Genomic DNA, 17,942 nt, shown 5'->3' with positions numbered 1-17,942 from the left:
GTCCATTTGGCTTCTGTGGTTGGAACGGACAAGGGGGATGCCACCTTGTCTTTCATGTGATGTAACAAGATACTTTGGGCTGGCCCTGTTAGGATGATTTGGATTGTGAATGGACTGGGATAATAAGTTTGCTGGCATTATTGTGCTAAGAAAACAAAATAAATATGTGAGAAGCTTCAACACCAAATATTAAAAACGTTCTATGCATAACATAGGCACAACATTTTGGGAAAGTGCTTGAGAGAGCTCTGGAGCCCTGCATCTATAAATCTCTATTAAATCAGTTTGACTGGGGTGGGTGTTAAGAGACAGAGCTGCCAGAAATAGCTCTTTTCCTGCAAGATGTAGAAAAGATTACAGCAGAGACTCAAGTGGGGGGGGGGGAGTGGGGGAGGGAGATGAAGTCGAGTTAGAGGAGGCGGGAGAGCTGTGAAAGGCATCTCATAAAAGTCCCATTTGTTAGAACACTGAAGGAAGTGGAGGCAGCTTTGGCACACGTGTCCCTGGTGCTAAATTAACTGTTAACACAAATAATCAAAGTGCAAGGCCTATCAAGCCGCTGGCGCCAGCAAAATGAGGGAGTGGCCAGGTCAGCGCTCCCTCTAGAGCCGGCTAGCTAGCAGGTGGAGACTGAGCAGGGGACCTGACAGGATGGAAGTGCTTACAGAACACATTGCTTCACTGACAGAGGAAAACGCCACTCCACTCCCGCTTTCCAGCTATTGTGTGTGGCGAGTGTTTGGTGTGTATTTTTGTTGTTTTTCTCTTCTTTTTCTTTGACTGACTGATTTAATTCCTCCCCACTCCCATCAGAAGCTGCTTCAGTCAAGAGCTGGAATGCTCAGTCCGTATTTGGCGTTGGCCAAAGCAGCTGAACAAAACAAAGTGAAGAGTTATCAAAGGTTGCAAAAGAGTTAATCAACCCAACGGCTTCCCTTTGAAATGAACAATGCTTTACCGAAATAGGATCTTTAAAACAATATACGCTGTATTTTTGGGGGTGCAAAAGAAAAAATCTTAGCAAGAGTGACGCACTACTCAGAATTCTTTCATGCCGTACTTGATGTTTTGGGCTTGAACAACACACCATATCTACTATCTGAAATAGGAATCATACCCTCCAAAAATTCATAGAGAAAATCAGGAATAACAGTGCAATTCCATCTTCAAATTCCACAGGCTGCAAGAGGGTTAGGATTGCTAACATAGCCAGAATATGAGTCTAATGCTACATCGTTCGGGGGTACAGCAGGAGCACTATTACACTCATGTTCTGCTTATGTATTTCCTACGAGCATCTGTGTGATCACAGTGCGAACAGAGTGCTGCACTGGTTAGGCCCTTGGTCTAATCAAGCATGTCTCTTAGGTTCTTAAAACATGCCGAAGTGTTGTCACATTCACAAAAGATTCCATTAGTACCAGTTTTGTGTCTTTGTAACTAATCAGTCATGGAGTGAGAAGGAAGGGGAATTGAGCTTCTGTGAGAGAAGCCAAGTTTTGCTGATGTCCAATGGTGGTTGGATTTGTTCCTGTGCCTGATAAAGGCATATTATACCAGAGAAAGAGGCGATCGGTAAACATAGTGCTGGCTCCAGATTTTCAAGAACTCTCTCTTAAGGCACCGTCAATGGACTGCTTCACTTGGAGTCTGCCTTCTTACCACCATTGTCACTAGAAGCTGTAAGGAAGGAAGGACATAGGCAATGGCATATATAACTTCTCCTTCTTGCCACTACCACTGTCTGGGTCAGAACAAGAGGCAGGTAAACAAGGAGGTTGCAATGTGAGAGCAAGGTCAGAATTTTCTTTTCCATGGCTCCTCTGCCATGACTCTCCTTGGGAATTCATTCTCAGAGGAAGTGCCAAATGTCCCCAGGGAACATGTTACAGTCCATTATGGTTGCCATAGTTCCACCAGAATCCTTCTGCTTGGCTATGCTCTGACTGCAGCAGCTCTGCAATGGGAGTTTCCTTTTCTTTTGGATTTTAAGGAGAAATAGAAGCTGCCTTTACTAGCCTCACACAGTAAACACCTTCTTTTCTCCAAGTTGTCATTAAGTAAGGGTAAGCATCAGGTCTGCTTATAGCCTCTCCCCCACTTTGGCAGTCCTAATTCCAAGTCTGGAAATTATGAACGTCAGCAGCTTTTCTAATCTAAGCTATCATAGAGAAATTTGATCACTTCTTGTAGGGGACCAATAGAATGCATGCACAGGCTTTCTATAGCTTATAGCATTGGCTGGCTCTTGTGACTGAAATCCCTTCCTTTCCCATCATGCCTTGCTTCTTCCTGGTAAAAGGCTGCCCTCTGAGTTTGGGCTTCTAGGAGACCAATGTGAATTTAGAACCATCAGTCCACTGATCTTTAAAGGCTTTGATAATGAAAGTTAATTGGTTAATTCTGAAAGCTTGCTTGTGGATGAACTGTTGATGGGGCTCCCGTGATGTCATCTTAGTATTCCTGCTGATACAAATGATGGCCTTCTCAGCATGGACAACATGTGGGCATCTCTGGCAAATAGAATCATAATTGTTGGGTGGTTTCCAGGGGCTCCATAAAATTGACTGTCAATACTTTTGGCATGCTGTTAAGGTAGCGTAAGATTACAAATAAACTCACAGTAGGATACCACAGACAGCTTTACTCACCGCGCCCTGGGAATTTTATTCTGAAATAAATTTTAAAACCTAGGCAACAAAAAAGAACCCACAAAACTACACTATCAAGAAGCAGTGCAATTTGCTTGTAAAATACAGACGTTGTACTGATTTGGAGTTTGATAAGAAATTTGCCACATAGGAAATAAATGGAGCCATATGCCATAATACCCTTTTGTTGAAACAAAATATTAATGTCCCAAATGTTACCAATGCACTGCTGTTTTAGTTGCTTGCTTTGAGGACTTCTATGTGTGTGCCATGTTTCATTTTGCCACTGTATACCGTTAATTATGGAAGGATCTTTATGCAAGGATCCAGGGTCATTTGATTTAACATGTTAAAGAATAATAGCCTTGGGCACATATTACTGGGTAGTCTAAGGTGGAGAAATTTCTGATATTAATGATCAGCTATGTTCTGAAACATTCCCACAAAAGATGATAGCATAAACCAATCTGACTGCACCCTTCCAACAATAGAGTCTATTGACTGGATACATTGTGTGAGGCTTTACAGGGGTAATCTACAGCTTTGCATTGATGTTGTTTGATAAATATGCAAAAGAGTTCCACTACACTATCAGTCATCTTCCAAAGACACAACTAAATAACTTCTCCATGCTTGTACATAGGATTGGTTGTTTTCCAACAACACCATTTGGGGGATATTATAAATAGAAGAAATCAGACTGTTAGTTGAAGTCACAGCAGCTTCTATAAAAGAATTAAATGAGTGGGTGTTTGGCTGTCTGCTTCATGTGAGCCTGCCTATGGAAGTAATATAATTGCAGAAAGCTTCATTATTAGGTACTAAGAATATATCTCTTACTAATAACTTTATCACCAGTCACAGTGAGATGTCAGGTAAAATTAGATGGTTAGGAAATCTGATTTTCTGAAACTAGACATGCACAGTAATGAATGCACGATGACATAAAATGTTCAGCACAATCAGGTAATACTCCAGTTCACATGTGGTGCCATTCAGAGTGAGAAACTGCACAAATCCATTCTATTCAATCTTTTCTATGAGTCGCTCCCAAAGAGCTGTTGATAGACGTTAGTTGATTTCCCCCAACACAATCCCAACCAGATTATTGAAAGCCAGCAGTGTTGGCTCTACTTTTTGCAGGGCTTTTGGTCAAGAGTTCCTCAGTGGAGCCCCTTCCCTCCATGATCCAATCTTTTCAGCAGCCTGCTGCTGCTCCTCCTGTTCCTCATTATTGTTATGCTGGACAGGTAGAGAAGGAAGGAGTATGCAGGGAGTGGTATTTGCTACTCTTCTTTCACACCTTCACTGTGGTCTGGGCCAGAGAAAGAGCAGGGGAACAAGTAGATTGCAGTGGGGAAGAGAAGGACCAGATCTGGGGTGGGGGGGTGGGGGCTCTTGGTAAGGGACTTTCATTGCATCATCCCTGGCCATTGGCCATACTAGCTGTGGTTTGTAGTAATCATACACAATAGTGTCTGGGAGGACCCAGGCTGGAGAGGTTTAATGTGTATATATAGCCACCCCCAATTTTCTCTTTAATCTGGTGTATAAGGTTGTTGGACATTATTACTCCTTTCCATCCTTAGCAAATTGTTCCTTGGATGCTTGTGGTTTACCACCGCTCATGCAGAATAAGGACCATCAGTTTCTATAAGATTACATCTTCTGCAGTTTCTTGCCTGGCTTCAGCAAAAGACACTGATCTGGGCATGGCATGAGTCACAAGAATGTTGATACATTCTTCTGTTATACATGACTTATATCATTTGGAACTGTTGACTTGTACTCTGTTGAGTGGATAACAAGTAGTCATTTGGATTATTTTTGCCTAGTTTGTATTTCATAGTGAGGATATAAAGTTGCAGTCATATTCTCCATCTCTTAATTGCTGCTGTTTTGGGATTTGGAAAGTTGCACTAGCAGACTGCAGTCACTGAACAGGGTAAATCTGCTTCCATAAAGATACAAATGGTGCTCACATCCCCACGCAAATGCCAAGGCTTCTGTTTCTGCTAATGACTACCACTGTTCTACGCCTGTTAACATTCTTCTTGCATATGCTCTGACATGACCCTGTTGCATCAAAATAACTCCATGCCCAACTAGGCTTGCATTTACAATTACTTTAGAAGGGTTTGTAATATACCATTACAACTGTGCTGCTTAATTTTTCTCTTGCAGGTTGTAAAGATTTCTCTCCCTTTCTCTTGTGCAAAGCAAGGCAGTCTTTCTCCCCACCTCATCAGCTTGTTTGTTTGCCTTTCCAGTCTGTTGCTTGGTTTTAATTTCTTTCGGCCTTGTCATCAAACCTATTGTTGCTAGGGAAGTACTGCTCAGGCATGAACTTAGCTTTATTGAACAAAATAGTCAAATATTCTAGCTTGTAACTTGCTGTTCCTTTCTGTTCTCATTTTCACTAGGGAACCAGTCTGTTTCCAGTCTGTGTCAGTTTGTACACGTTCATTTACATGTCCTGATGTGTGACTGAATCTGCACAAAATTTTGCATTTCAATTACATATTTTGAATGTTGCCCCACACAAAATATACATTTATAAAACATTTTATTTCATATTTCATTTCATTTTTCTGAATGTATTTGTACAAAAATAAACATTTTATAATTTATTTTGGTCCTTTTCCTGAGCTGCAAAATGCATCACAAAACTTGTCAAAGTGTGAAATTTGAAAGACTGTTTCATTCCAACCTGAAAATGCAGGTGGATCACTTCTCATCAGATATAATTCCTCAAGTATCCTTCAACTTCATCTCCTGCCTAAGAACTTCTTTTGCATGTCATTTATCATTTATATAAGCTGCTGTTCTAGGTCATCTGCATTTGAACTATAGTGTCACTTGTATACTATAGGTAATCCTTCCCCCCACCCCCCCACCCCACACCTATGAATGGCTGGCTATAGGGAAGTAACCCTTGATTTTCTAGGGATTGGCACAAACACAATCCAACCACCATGACTTATGGCAGATAGCCAGTTGACATGGATCATACAGACCATTCTTCAGATAGGGCACCGTGTTTCTTAACAATCCATAAAATATTCATGTGAAAACATCTGAGATCTTAGTGATTCTGGGCTTGAATGAGGAGTATCCGTTCTGGACTAGGGATTGCCTTACTGAGCTAGAGCAGAGTGAATTTTTTAAGGCCTTCAATGCCCCTTAGTTGCAGAAAGGTGTGTGTGTGAACACACATGCATATGTACACAGTTGGCAAACTATACGACTCTTTTAGATTGGCCATCTTTCCCATATTCTTTGCTTTGAATATGATTTCCCAGTATACATATTAGGAGTCTGCTTTTCTTGCTTTGCCTTGTCAACAGAGCAGTATATGTTTCTTGCTGCACTTTAGGTTCCAGCTTCTTGTTCTAGCCATTGAGTAGAACTGTACCCTGAACTGGAGAAGACATTCTTCAGATTGAGTTGTTGGTCTGGATACCCACATTTTTGTCCTGCCCTGAACCAAAGAAAGCAATTCCACTGTCTCTACAGACAACTTATTCCATTGCTGAACTGCTCTTATAATAAGGGAGTTCTTGCTAATGTTTAACATAAATCAGCCTCCCTAAATCTAATGTTTAACCTTAATCTGCTTCAAAACAGTTTACTTTCCTGTCTTAAGTTGTTCCCTCCCTTTGTTCTGTGGTCCTTTTAAAACATGCAGGACTGGATAACTTGCAGCTTTCCATAAGTTGTGGCATTCAACTCCCAAGAAACCCAACAAGCTAGCCAATGGCAAAGGTTCATGGGAACTGTGGGCTACAATATCCGGAAGGTCATAGACTGTCCGTCTCTGTTCTGGTGGGCAGAAGTAAGATATCCCAATGTTTTAGACATCAACTCTTTATGTTCCTGACCATTGGCCATACTATTAGGAACTTCTGGGAATGGAAGTCAAGCTCCTGCTTTGGCCATATTGTCCCTTCCTACCCCACAGAGTCCTCCATCAACAACTGTACTAAGGGACAGATTATTATTATATAAAAAACCCCATTTCTTATAGTGATGCTAATCATGTAACATGTAAGGCACATGGGAAAGGTTTCTGTCCTGAAAGTAGATTATAAGAAAGAACAGAAAATAATTAAGCATATTTTGCCCTACAACTCTCATCAGCCTTGTCCTATGTCCTAGGAGCTGTATGCCAACATATTGTGGGAAAGCACACATTGTTTACTCGTAGCCTAGAAATAACTATTCCAGTTAGTTTGCAAATACATTGTCCAGTCATTCCTGCTGATAAAAGAGGAAGTGCATTCACAAAATAGCCTTCATCCAGTATTGTGTAATGATGTTAGTATGGCAGGTGCTCATTCTGAACTGTAATTTACACATGAATATTCCTACTGATTCATCATTGTATGGCATTGCCACAAAGTGCCTAGTCTAAAATGTGCCCAAATTTCAGCTTCCTACTTAAGGAAAGGAAAGGAAAGGAAAGGAAAGGAAAGGAAAATGCCTGAGGTGATAAAGTCACCCCAGAAGCTCCATCAGAATATCTGGAAAGGCTAACTTTGTGAAGCCAAACAGTGCCCGCTCCCCCAATAAAAAGGTACAAAAGCAAAGTTCAAATCAGATCCTCTTGGTCTCATTTTAAAGCCAAGATTCTCAGCTAAAAGATCAAGCAAACAGAATGCATATCCATTGAGGAAAGGCCATGCTATGATTTTTTAGAGTTAGTAGACTAAGCCATTGTTATGCAGGAAAAAGTCAATGGGCTTGTTATTGTTCTGCAGATTGTCTTGGCTTGCATAGCCTCAGGAGGAATGAAAACATACATTACCTGTGCTTGCTGATAGCCAAAAGCCATTCTTATGCTGAATGCAACCCCCTGAAGGAAAATCCTACCCAAAACAAAAGGTTTTAGGATTTTGCATTCTTACAGCCTCAGGCACTTTCTCCTGGGTTTATAAAGTCATTCCATAAGTGACATTTGTTGGGAGGGGGTTAAAGCAGGGTAAGAGAAATAATCTAAACCTTGAGAATTCTATTTCTCAGTTTCTTGTTTACTCAGGTTGCAGATAAGCTTGGTTTGAGATGGATGAAAGAGGGAAGAACCACAGCCTTGATTCATGAGAGGGAAGGCTGCAGCAGAACATTATGGCAAGAATAGTGCAATAATGGAACCATTTACTGACAGTTTTGGGTACTATGCATTGTGAGTTGCACAGACTTTGGAGTGACTCTGTCTATTGGGATAATAATTGGGTCCTATTAATTGGGAATGATTCCTGTTCTAGTTGAGCTTACTTGAATAACAAAGTTTTCCTGTATTTTTTGGGGTCTTTCAGACCTGGCTTACATTTCTCTCCTACCTTCTGGTTTGTGCGTGGTTCTGATTTGTGCATTTCTCCACTTTTAGACTCACATACCCAAGCTAGGGCTCAGCCCTGACATGGGACTGTTGTAGCTCTGAATGGCCTATAGCAGTGATTGCGAACCTTTTAGAGACTGAGTGCTCAAACTGCAACGCAAAAACCACTAATTTATCGCAAAGTGCCAACACTAAAAATAAAAAAACCCCCTGAATACCGAGGGTTTAGTTTTTAGAAAAAACAACTCACAGCCAGTCCAAGAAAATATATGTATATATCCTTGGCAGCACACTGACCGGCCATCCGAAAGCTTGGGTGAGTTGTGGCTAATCAGTCGCCACTTGTGATGTCATCACCTGGCACTGCTATTCCATTCTGAGCATGCACATAGCCCCTATGTGCACTGTTATCCAATGCTTGGCTGCTGGGGAGATGCTGGGTTGGCTTGACTCCCATGCCGACAGAGAGGGCTCTGCGTGCCCACTGTGGCACGCATGCCATAGGTTCGCCACCACTTGCCTATAGTGAGCATGGGATTGGACCAGACACCATATACAGTGCCCTTTAGCTTTGATTCTATGGAAGTACCTTTGTGAATTGGTTTATAGTTGAGTTCATACATATTACAGAAACAGGTAAGCTTATACAACATTATGCAACCAACAGAGTAAAGGATTTCTTTTGTATTAAATATTTTTTCATCTTGGCACAAAGATATTAAGGTTCATTCCTTAAAACCTGCCAGACAATGTGTCAGCAATATACTTGATACATGCCAAAGTTATTCGTCCATACAAGGATGTGTTCCCAAGAAAAAAGTGGTCAGTCAAAAGAAGCTTTATTTATGAGTATTTAAATATTGCTGTATCATAACATTCTCATGGCAGTTTACAATAACTTCCAATGAAAATAACACAGTTCAGCTAAAAGAACCATAATAAGTGTGGCTAACAGATTTCTCTCTTATCTCTCATTCTGATTTGGATTCTTATAAAGACAACCTTTGCTTTACCAGGCAAAGCAATTTCTCTATTAGAAGGTAAACTCAAATATATTCCCAAAAGAAGAAACAGTTGCACCAGATGTCATCTTCTCACTGTTCTACATGTGCAATAATTGTCAGATTTTGAGAGAGAAAATATTGTACTAATTATACTTTGCCTTTTAATTTCAAAAGGAGCCTTGTTTTCTATTAGCAGATAAGCTACCTAAAAAGTGGAATGCATTCCATTGCTTAGGATGCACTGTTGAAGTTTTCTTATGAAAACATACATTAGGGATCTCATATACACAAGTGAGAGTGGATCATCCAACAGAACCTGGCCCAACAGGTGGAAGTCAGGTGCATAAAGCCTAGCAGTAACCACAGTGAGGATACATATACCATACAGTAATGTAGATTATGAGCTTTCAGCACTGTGACCCAGTTCTCTCTTCTCTGTCAGGGACAGTGATGCAAAGTAAATTGTGACGTGTAGGATCTCATACCAGTTTATATACATGAGTACACACAGCTCCTCCCCAAAAAACATGGAGCATAATGCCCCATTGCTTGGGATAAACATGCTAGTAATCCCATAGTACCTAAAGGAACGTCTTTTTCCCTACATGCCCACCCACTCCTTAAGATCTGCAGCAGAAGCCCTGCTCTGGGAACCCTCCTTGAAGGAGATTAGGAGAAAACATACTCGGAGGAGGGCCTTCTCTGCAGTGGTGCTCTGCCCATGGAATGCACTCCCTAGAGAGGTCCATCTGGCCCTGACTTTATATGCTTTTTGGTGCCAGGTCAAGACCTTTTTATTTTTCTGTAATTTTAATGTTTAATATTTTAACTATGTTTTATGCTCAGTCATGGATTATTTTGTATTATTTGGGTTTCTATGTATTTGCTGGATTTTGAATTGTAAGCTGTCCAGAGACCTGCAACATACTGGACAGGGTAAAAATACCCAAATAAAAATATAAATAAATAAAAATAAAAAGTAATCCTAGGCTTAGCTGGAAGTAAGTTCCATGGAACTCAGTGCTTCTGCCTTTTGATTGCATAGGTTCAACTTGTGAAGCACTTGAGCTCCTCAAAAGACCTTCAACCATCTGAAATGTAATCTTTAGCTTTTGATTTAAAATTGCTTGATTATATTTCAATTTTTCTGACTTCCTATGTACTAAACTATCAAAAACCATAGTAAAATTTGAAAGTCTCATTATCTCCTCACTTCCCAGTACAGGAAGGATTTGTCAGTTGTGACTCCTGCTCTGCAAATAAAAATGCACTTTCTTGTATTCTTCCTCCATTATGCTGCTGGCCAGGAGTGTTATTTTATAATGAAACTTGCAACTCTTTTCATTTTAATTCTCCAAAACCAGACATATGCCTGGGTATTATGCATGCCAAAAATTCTGCCATTTTAAAAGTGAAAATGGTCAGCTGATCTGACTTTCTGGAAGCATGAAAACTTTCAGGGATTGACCTGTCAGTCCATTCTCGTCCCTTTTTAGGTAGGGCAGCCAAGAAAAGGAACCAGTTAGATCTGACAGAATGAAAGAGGATTCCTTACCATAGGTTTTATGATGTAAACTAGTCCATATCATGTCAGCCTAACCATCTGCTGATTTGTTTGTTTTGCAAGTAAATTCAAAAGCACTTCAATATTTTTAGACACACAAAAAATGGCATGTGCATTCAGACTATTCTTGTTTATCTTTTTAAAAAATTCTTAACCTACCCTAAAATGCTACTTGCCTTCAACAAAGGTTTGCTTTATCATGAGTAAACCTTATCAAATCCAAAGAACCACAAAACAAAACTCCATAAAGTTAAAAGAAACCTTTTATCTGTTTACTTTTTTGGGTTAAGCCTTTAATTCTACATCTGATGCTGGTGCTGGCAAGAATTCTCATTGTTACCAGGAAATTAGCATCTTGAGCACAGTAACAAGCTTCAAAAGCAATGTCTGGAGAAGATGCCTGTTTCCAGATGTTGACAAGATGAAGTCTTGAAAAGTGATTTCTACCTGATATCATTCAAAAATAATGAATCAGGTCTGTTCATTTCCTTTGCTTTTATGCTTCTGAAGCATTGGTGATGGGAGCATCAGATCAACATTGCACAATAGTCTGGCTTTCTCTGTTCAGAGTATAGAATAGAGGTTTAATTAAAACCGAAATTGTCTAGTTTTCCATTTAATGCTTTCTTCTGTACTTACCATTTTTGGTGTGGTGTCTTCTTTAAAAAATATCAGTGAGGAAAACAGTAGAACCTGGATTATTCTTCAAGTTGTTCCCACCTGAGCTGAGCTGTTTGATCCTATGGAATGTTCTTTGGTTCCATAGTGTCACTGGCCTGTAGTACAGAGGAGATATAGCATAAAGGAAATATTAGAAAATTTCTGCTATTTACTCATCCCTATATTATTTTCAAAATATCTTCCATAACATGCTTCAGGATGTGGGACAGGTTTGCTATACCATCACCACTGGCTATTGCTGTCCCAGTTCTTGGAGGCATCATACTGGTCATATTTTACTTCAGGACTACAGTGGTAACTTCTGAAACAGACACTTATTATGACAATCCCCATAGCCAGAGCTTCAAATTGTGCTGATCTATATCAGCGAATTAGATATAACAGTTTATCTCCACCAGGAGAAGGTCAAGCTAAAGGCACACAATTGCCCATTCAAGATAAAGCCACACCAAAATACCTTTCACTACAACTGGAACAACTAAAGTGTTGCTGGGAAAATTCATACTGTGAATTTGCAGCTAAGCTCAGAGAAATCTGAGGAGATGGCAGATGACATTTAGGGTAATAAAAAAGTACCAGTGCTAGATTGCTGCTGTGGATCCTGGATCAACTACAGGACTATACACTTGTCCCAGGAACCATTGGCCTCAGCACATTGGCTCATAGTATCAGGCCACTAGTGATAGCCAGAAGATAAAAAGGGCTGGTTCCATATGATGAAAAGGACTCCTCACACAGTCATTGCTTGCAAAGACATCCAGGACGACAGTCAACTCTTGAGAAATGCTGTAAAACATGCCTTGTCTAACTGGAGAAATGCAACATTAGTGGAAAGGTTCAGAGAATTGTCTGTCTTTCAAATGCAGTGATTTTGCCATATTTGGTAAGGACCTATTGCATAATAATCATAGTGAGATGGCTGGAAAAAAAGAGTGGAAAGAACAAGAAATTATTTAGGCTATTATCTCAGCAAAAACATCAAAGAATTCTTGGTAATGTTAAACAGATAAAACAAATAATGCTATGTCTCAGCTAGTGATCTTCCCTCAATATTACATTTTTTTTCCCTGCAATGATTAATGGCATGACATCTAACTGGGCTGCAAAGCATATCATGTGATTCTTTGGGAATTATTGTGCTTCATGCACTAATGACTCACACAATGCCTTTAATGTCAGTCATGGGTAACTCCACATGTCCTTATGGTAGAGGGTGAGAGTCAGATGCTAAAACTGTGGCCAGATGTAGGAGAGAAATTTAGAAGGGAATAAGAATTGGAACATGAAGTTCCAAACCAGCAGGGATTTGTAATAGACATGTTTGACGTCTGAACATGAAGCGAATGAAAAGGAATCACAGTAAAGATCACACCCTCCATCCTCAGGGAACCCATCATCAGAAACAAAACATCAGTCTCTAGCAATGCAAGTGAAAAATTTTCTTTGTAGAAACTTTTCTAAAAGAATGAATCAGATCTATCCATAGCCAAACAATACAGATTCACATACTAAGAAATAGATTTATCAATGAATGCTCTGAAAGTATTTCTTTTTGGACTAAGTATCTGCAATGTTTCCAGGACAAGTAGGGAATTTTTTAATTCCTCCGTGGACAGGAAAAGTTTTCTAATAGAAAGGCATACTGAGTGCTAATGTTTAAACTGCATTCTTGTTACAAGGCAGGCACTAAAGATTTTCAGCTCATTTAAAAGAAGGGGATACCATGGGATCTGTAGTCCCTCTCTCTGAGTGTAGCCCTAGCAGGGTCTAGTGCAACTTCCATTTTCAGACTGGAGCAATAAGGCTCATACTGTGAAGGGCAACTTTAAACTTCTCAACCTGTTGCTTCTGTTGTTCCTCTAAACAGCACAAGAGATCAATGCTAAGAAGAGATGAAAAGCAAAGTACTCTCCCAGGATCCTTCCTGATTTTGAGTCTTCATTAAAGACTTTCCCTCTTGTCCTTTCTCTTCAGACTACCAATCTGACATTAACAACAAAAGTGAAGCACAACTGAATAGTGCCAAACAGTGAAAATTAAATCCTTTCTCCATCATATGTTACATTTTTGTTGTACACTACAGAACTTATTTTCATTCTGATCAGCTCTGGTATTTTTTGAAAGACCCCAGAAGTGTTGAAATAGCAAGGTCAAGTTGTACCAAATGTTGCATTAGCAGGGTATTTCAACACTTTGTACACTGTGAGCAAGTAACTTTGATGTTGAACTGTAATGTTAGTAAGTCCTCCTTGCTGAACACTTCCACATATGGATAATATTGAATATTTAAAAATAAATATATTCTTGTATAAACAGTTTAATTTCCCCCCCAAAGGCGGACTAAGAACAAATCACTTAAAATGGTAGCAAGACTAAGCATAATAATGTAGGGTCAACATTTGTGTGATTATTATTTTTCATTTTCCAAACCACCTAAAACTGTATATTTTTTTCAGTTCAGCATAGATATTATCTTCCCGTGTTTATCATGCAAATAAATGATTTGCGAACAACATTCCCTCTTGTCTTATGTGTTTAATTGTCCATAGATACATTCATAATTGAACAGATGTATCAGTCTGCGAGTTTGTATAGTTTTTGAAATGAATTCACAATATCAGTTTATTTTTACTCAGGATAAATTTTGAGGTTATCTCATGGTGAAATTTATACAGAGTTTGGATCAACATGGATTCAGCTGGTTATTATGTAACTGGGAACAACAAAAAGATTCAGCATTTTCATTTGTGTTGTATTCTGAGAGCTGAATGTATACTGATCCTTTTAATATGGTAGTACAGGACCATTACAAAACCCACCATCATGGGAGAATGTGGGTGTCTAACAACTCTTCCATGTACAGCTGGTCTCTGCTGGTTCTCTCTCCTACTCAGTTGCACCTGTAGCAAAAATAATTGTTTTAAGTTGCAGTGGTGTAAACTGCAATTCAGAGTTTGTATGAAGTTCGTACAAAGAACTTCAACACAGATTGTGTGGTGGTGCATGGAAACTACTTTCACATTTGCGGCAAAACATCCAGATTGCCAATTTCCTATGGGCACACAAAAATCCAGTCTAGTTAAAATATTAAAAAAAAATAAAAATAAGGACAGCTATCAAATGAACAGCCAGTTATGTGCTCAAGGACTGTGGGAACTAGCTCTTTTGTGGACTTTGCCTGGAATCTGCCTTTAGATAATAACTCTAGCATCTATGCCTATACGTTTTCTTCTGTTTCAGTTCTTTTGCTATGCTGTCTCCAAGAGTGGCTCAGGCACAAGAATAAGGTGACCACATGGGTGCATGCTGCAATCACTTTAACTTGGAAGAACCTTTTGGGAAAACATTTGTGCACTTCTGTAAGAGGTTAGTAAAAGTATCTATAGAATGAGCTATGCTGTTGATTTAGCTGGGGCCAGATTTGACAGAGCCATAGTAATTTCCCAGATAATTTTAGCAGTACATTTTTGGTAAGATTTCAGAAATGCAGTATTGTTCAAGCAGAACAGAAATGTCTCTCATTCAAGTATCTTTTGAAGATGAATGGGAGTTGCATAAGACTGGGCACCTAGAAGTATGGCAACCAGAGGTAATGTTACCATTTGCACAGTGACTGCAGCACTTTGCGAGGAAGAATCTCATCCATTGATCTACTCTAACCAAGGTTCATTTGTTAAAGACACAAGACACAAAGACACTTCTTTTCATTAGAAGTTACTGGTCCTTTGTATGGAAGTTTGAGGAACTCTGGCAACTGACAGAATTTGCAACCTGGGAAAATACAAATTATTATCGGTAGGCACTTTGTTTAGGTTTCCTGAATCAAAGAGGATGAATCAAACAATGGGGAAAGTCTGCTTTTTTGCCCTTTGCACCAATGATACCTGGGGGAGCCATGCACATTGTCCTAATCTATGCACATTGTCTGGGTTATGTTCATACATCAGAGAAGAATAACTATAAGGATGAAACATCCCTTCACTGCCCCAAACATCCCTTCACTGGACCTTGAGCCAGTCACTGTCCCCTAAACTTCACCTACTTCACAGGATAGTTTTGAGAATATAATTGAATTTTCTCCTTGTATGCCACCCTGAGTTGCTCGGAAATGAGTGAAATACAAATTCAATGAGTTAACAAAAAAACAGGCAAAAAAGCATCAGAGTAATGCCTTAGGATGAGCAAATATTCTGAGGCATTCTCTGTAGGAGCATGAATATACTTTGTGTCACTCGCTTAATGATGATTTGGGTTATGGGTGAGGGAAGGAGATAAAATTTTCTGAATGGGTTTGGGGCTCCTTCCTTGTCTCAGGCGATGATGCTGAGAAAGCACAAATCAGCCGCAGCGGTGAACTCATGCAAAGGCAATGCCCCTCAAGGCCACAGGAATTGTGGAAAGATTTGTGTAAATATCTCATGCATTCTTTTGCTGTAAGGTTTATGGAAATAAAAACCACAGTTAAAAAGCCAATGCCACGTCCCCTCCCCCTCCCCTCCACTTGCTTAAAAAAAAACCCCCTGCTAGAATAAGTTCATAGAAGAGTTGATGAATAGTCAAGAAAATAAATTGTTTCTATTGCGTTGCCAGGGAGGTAAGAGGAGGAGAGAAAGAATGGGATTTGCTATAGGTGTAAAAAGAGGTAGAACAGGATGTGAGATGAAAGTAGAGGCCATTTTCTGTGTGTTAAACTCACACATGGTTGGAAAAAGTCAGGCCTCGCAGACAGCCCTAAAAATGCTTGAATTCAGATCACACCTACTTGTCATTATGCTCTGATGAAGTTATAACAGGGCCAGCCCAAGACATTTTGGTGGTGTAGCAAATGGCATTCATCACCCAGCACGTCAAGGTGTGCTGTAGTATCTGAGGGTGGTTGCATTATTTCAGCACCTGAAGCAGAACACCCCACAAAGGCCTTTCCCTATCCCTGCCCATAAAGGTGCAATAAATAAATGAAGGCTGCCCTTCCATGGCACTCAAAATCAGCTGGTTGAGAAGGCCAACTCTTTAATAGTAGAGCTGGCCCTTAAAAGGAGATACAGTACTGTTTTAGATGGCATATGCACTATTGTACTTTTCCTCTTTGCTTTTGCATGGCTCAAACATCTGTATAGCATTTAAGGGGACCAGGATAAATAATGCTTCATGTTTATGTGGATGGGGGATTAATTTCTAAATGAATTCATCCTTCTAAAGCACCTCATGGATGCGCCTTGGGGCTTGTTGCCATTTTCTGTAGTGCATACAATATCTGGTCCCAGAGAAACTGTGTTTAGATTTCCATGGCTGAATGTCCCTTTCCAAATAAACTCTCTACAGGTACAGGTCCCTTTCTACAGCTATGCTATGCATCCCGTTTCTCAAAGGCAAGTTTTGAAATATATCACATAAGGTTACTATATTAGGATCTTATTTAATATATGTGATCCTGTGATGTCATTCCGCAGTGCTTTACCTACAAATTTGTTTAAACCATATGGAAATCTAGGTATGCTGGAGTCATTGGCATTGTCTTGTTTGATACATTATTTGAATGCATAATTCTGATTGATCCAAAAGAGTAGTAAGAGCACAATAAAAGCATGGTCAGTCAATCACCCACAGTGCAGAAGTGGTTTCTGGCTTGTTCCATTATAGAGGTGAAGCAAAATTTGCTTCAATAAATTCTATTTTGCTGATTTTCTGGTAAATATTTTCCACGCCCTGCCAGTCGTCCCCCAACAAGCTCAGGATACTCTGTATGGCTCTCCTTCTTCCTCATTTGACCCTCACAACAATCCAGACAGTAGTTGACCCACAGTCGCCAACAGAGTTCATGACTGAAGCACCATGTCTGATCTCTACACTACACTAGCTCCATCTTACCTGCAACAGTAACAATGTCTGATATCTGACATGAATATGAACACCAGTGTATATTGTTTGAATATGGAATAAGGGCTTGCATTGAAATACAGTAAATTTAACATTCACTTGATTCATTCATTCACCTGGCTGAAATGGACCAGATTTCAAAACTGATGTCAAATTTCATTCCCAACATTCAAATTGCAAAATTTGAGATGACATTTTGACTTCAGAAATATGAATTCTGTGAAATTTTCTTCGAGCTCTTTTATAGTGCTTAAACCTTCCCCCAGCTGCAATACTCCTAAAACTTCTCATTGATTTAAAAGAAAATGAATGAATTCAAGCAAGTCCAAATATTCTGCTCAGGGAACCTTTTGACTAATGATGTGGCATAAAAATCTAATAAATATATGAATGAATGAATGAATGAATGAATGAATAAATATCAGGCCTCTTATGTTTTATAATTCAATTTTGTAATGTAATTGAATTGCGAGGAAGCATTATTCAATACTGGTACTTTGTAGATCCAGTTCAATGCTTATTTAAAACTTGGATAAAATGTTTACCCTTTTTAACCTATTCTCCCCTGTACATCTTCTTCTCCAAAAGTGAAATTGGAAAGGGTTTTTCTTTTTCTATTTCATTTTCAAGACCACTTCTTTCTTTCTGAATTTGCTGCCTGCATTTAAGTGCATGCCTGCCTTCTCACCTTCCCTCTGTGAATCAATTTTTGTGAAGGGTGCAGAACTTGCCTGACCCTACTGGAATGCTCTGTACTTATTTTGTCTCCAAAAGAAAACATAATCTCACTCTGTTTTGTTTTATTTCCTACACGATAGACTCCTTTG

At 39.5% G+C, this 17,942-nt stretch overlaps 1 protein-coding gene across 8 annotated transcripts in view; it reads left to right on the top strand.

Annotated features, from left to right (window-relative positions):
• Window positions 1-17,942, top strand: part of LOC123020566 (chloride channel protein C-like) — a 297,824-nt gene that overhangs the window by 108,045 nt on the left and 171,837 nt on the right. For 7 of the 8 annotated variants that reach the window (XR_006414127.1, XR_006414134.1, XR_006414135.1 and 4 more), the window contains 2 exons: window positions 7,690-7,833; window positions 14,479-14,604. The gene's annotated coding sequence lies outside the window, so the exon portion shown is untranslated. The remainder of the gene's footprint in view (window positions 1-7,689; window positions 7,834-14,478; window positions 14,605-17,942) is intronic. The other variant, XR_006414133.1, reaches the window with a different exon arrangement.

This window comes from Varanus komodoensis, unplaced genomic scaffold (assembly GCF_004798865.1).
Source record: "Varanus komodoensis strain SLA01 unplaced genomic scaffold, ASM479886v1 scaffold14_1, whole genome shotgun sequence".
Classification (NCBI taxonomy): Eukaryota; Metazoa; Chordata; class Lepidosauria; order Squamata; family Varanidae; genus Varanus; species Varanus komodoensis.
Note: the sequence above shows the minus strand (reverse complement) of the source record. Positions and strands in the feature narration are given on the sequence as shown.